We start from the raw sequence: 3387 nt of genomic DNA, 5'->3' as shown, positions 1-3387 counted from the left end.
CGGTTCCCTCATTGCGAAATGTGAGGTTACAGGGAACCAGGCAGAGGGCCTTCTTGGTGGTGGAGCCCGCTCTGTGGAACGCCCTCCCATCAGATGTCAAGGAAACAAATAACTATCTGACTTTTCGAAGACATCTGAAGGCAGCCCTGTTTAGGGAAGTTTTTCATGTTTGATGTTTTATTCTGTTTTTAATCTGTTGGGAGTTGCCCAGCGTGGCTGGAGAAACACAGCCGGATGGGCGGGGTATAAATATATTACAGTGGTACCTCGGGTTAAGAACTTAATTCGTTCTGGAGGCCTGTTCTTAACCTGAAACTGTTCTTAACCTGAAGCACCACTTTAGCTAATGGGGCCTCCTGCTGCCGCTGCGCCGCCACTCACGATTTCTGTTCTCATTATGAAGCAAAGTTATTAACCCGAGGTAATATTTCTGGGTTAGCGGCGTCTGTAACCTGAAGCGTATGTAACCCAAGGTACCACTGTATTATTATTATTATTATTATTATTATTATTATTATTATTATTATTATTACATGGAGGGAGAAGTTAAATGAGTGAAGGCTCAACTTAATTCTGTCAGATCCTACTTTTACCTTTGGGAAAGTAGAGAGTGTATACAAGCGCTTTCTCTGTCTCTCTGTAGGAGCTGATCCTGAGCGGGGAGAGACTAGAGAGGATTGCACTCAAAGCACTCCCTCCAAAATCTGTATGTGCCTTTAAGGTTGTTGCTCCCTACTGCAGAGGTTAATTTCTAGGCGTGGGGAAAGGTTTACATCTGCCTTGAAGTTATTGTCATTTGGCAAGGAAGCCCTGCCTCATAATTCCAGATATATGAGGGTGCACTTGGGTTAAACTAGAATCCATGGGACTTACTTATAAGTAAATCTGCGTACGTGCAAGTTGCCAATCACCATGAAGGCCAAGTATTTTGGCTGAAAGAGTTGTCCAGTAAGCTGATACAGTTGTACACAAAGATTGACTCTCTTGCTCTTTTCCTCCCTCTCTTGCCTTGGGAAGCCAAATTGTTTCACAAGACCCAAAGCCCTTCCCAACCAGAAAATCTCCCTGTGGTTCTATTTGACATTCCTATCATTTTAACAACAGGGAGCCTGACTTCATTCTGCTCCTAGTAGAAAAAAGAAAGGGAAAGAAGGAAAAAGGTTTTGTTAAACTTCACTTGCTAGAAAGAGCCAGTGCATTGCACCCCACAGATCAGCCCATCTTTGTATTTTCACCAGAGATAACCCCAATCGGTTGGCTTAAGGAATTTACTGCAACAGAATGTGATGATGGTCTTAGATGCCTAAGAGAGAGAGAGAGGTTGTGACCCATTAGGGGATGATAGATCTATCAATGACTGTTAGCTATAATAGCTAAATGGAATTGCCATGTTCAGCAGTACAGTATAGTGCTGCATGCCATACATGTAGCCTTGAATACACTGCGTGAATAATATAGCCTTCCTGCACTAATCAGAGACTTTGAACCATAGGACCATAGAATTGTAGAGTTGGAAGGGACCATGATGGTCATCTAGTCCAAACCCCTGCAATGCAGGAATCTTTTGTCCAATGTGGGGCTTGAACCCACAACCCCGAGATTAAGAGTCTCATGCTCTACCAACTGAGCTATCCAAGCTTCCCAGAGTTATCTGGCTGGCTCCTCCTAGAAGCCGGATGGTAGGCTAGATGGATCCTCTCTCTAATCCAGCAGGGCTTCTATTATTCTTAAGTTTAAATTATTCAATTTTTAAGTTACCCTTCCCCATCAGGTGTGATCCTAGGTCAGTTTATAAATCTATATATTTACAACATTTTAATGATATTACAAAAACAATAATAACCTGCAGGAATAAAACCAAAAAAGTCTAATTAACCATGGACCAATGGTTCCAATGGCCTGATTACATGGTGTGTCTTGAGACCATGCCTATACAGAGACAAACAGGCAGACTTCAGGGTGGAGTCAATTCCACAAATGGGGTGCCACAACTGAGAAGCCCCTCCATCCTCTGCTTCACCAATATGGGCCTCCCCAGCAGATCTTGAGCCCCAAACCAGCAAATATGGAGAGATGTCTTCCTTCAAGTAACAGGGACCCAAGTCATTCAGATTTTTATATGTTAATGTCAGGACCTTTAACTGGGCCCAGTAGACTGTACAGGTAGCTAACATAAGATTGGAATGATATGGTTCTCAGTTAGAAACATTGTTTAGATATCTAGCAAATGCACAAGTGCAAAGCACCCAGCTACACTTTTCAAGCCCTGGGTACCAAGCAAAGGTCAGAAAGGAGGACAAAAGAGCTCACCGATTTGCATACAATTCACACATGCATTTTCCAATTTACAGTTGCAGTTGCAAATTTAGAAAGAATTAACAGAATTAAAATATAAATACAATGCATCTCATCTTGGAGAGGAAAACTTTCACCAGGTGGCCTGTGTCACCCACCCAGTTGGCTGGCCAGGTACTGATGATGTGCAACTTCAAAGCCCTTCCTTTCCCTTCATATGCATTTCATGATCTTATACCAGACTGAAACCAGACAGCCTTTCAAAGCAGATTGTCCTCTGCAAAGTTAGATACATGGCCATCATGCTGCCAACAGCAAATACATATATAAGTATTTAAAAAGCAATGTTTTGTCTAATACCCCCTCTCCCCCCAACTGGCAAAGCTTTTGTTTTAAAAGAAAGAAAGAAAGAAAGAAAGAAAGAAAGAAAGAAAGAAAGAAAGAAAGAAAGAAAGAAAGAAAGGCTTTCTGTACTATATAAACCTATATAAGCTCTAATAATTATATCATTTCCCCATACAAAAAGTCTGCTAGAGAAACAAGGGCACTTTATATTTACTTTAAAACAGTGGACACTGCTGAACAATAAAAAATACAGCCTTTGTTTCCAATCCCTGGCGAGATTGCATAATAACCCCACCCAGTTTCCAAAGTTCATAAAGTTTAATTTCAGTAAAGAACAAAGTGCCTGGGAACTCCTCTTCGCATTAGCTCTGTCTGTAGAGTAGTGAACTTTGTCCAGAGCACAGGGCAGCCTGTTGTTCAAATGTGTGTGTGTGTGTGTGTGTGTGTGTGTGCGTGTGTGCGTGTGTGTGTGTAACTGATTTGGCCTCTAGGGTAAAGAGGCAGCATCCTTTGGCTTCCTTGCTATTGTCAGTTCCTTCCCTCAAGTCACCTGGAGGTGTTCCTATGATTCAGTTAAAATTTGGCTGCACTGTGCGCCCGGTGGCATTAAAATAAAACCAAATTAATTTAAGAGAGGAGGTATTTCAATGGGTTGTGTCCTTTACTAACCTGCCAAAATGAGGACATTGAGGTTTTAGGGAATATATGGGTGAGAAAGGTGAATGCAGTAGCATGAAAGATGAGTAT

At 41.9% G+C, this 3387-nt stretch overlaps 1 non-coding gene across 1 annotated transcript; it reads right to left on the bottom strand.

Moving 5' to 3' along the window:
* Nucleotides 1-1565: 1565 nt before the first annotated feature.
* On the bottom strand, nucleotides 1566-1638 carry TRNAK-CUU (transfer RNA lysine (anticodon CUU)). Its single transcript has one exon. It is a non-coding gene; the product is annotated as a tRNA-Lys (tRNA).
* Nucleotides 1639-3387: the final 1749 nt, after the last annotated feature.

This window comes from Podarcis raffonei, chromosome 1 (genome assembly GCF_027172205.1).
Source record: "Podarcis raffonei isolate rPodRaf1 chromosome 1, rPodRaf1.pri, whole genome shotgun sequence".
NCBI lineage: Eukaryota > Metazoa > Chordata > Lepidosauria > Squamata > Lacertidae > Podarcis > Podarcis raffonei.
The sequence above is the reverse complement of the archived record's forward strand: the minus strand, read 5'-3'. Positions and strand labels throughout refer to the sequence as shown.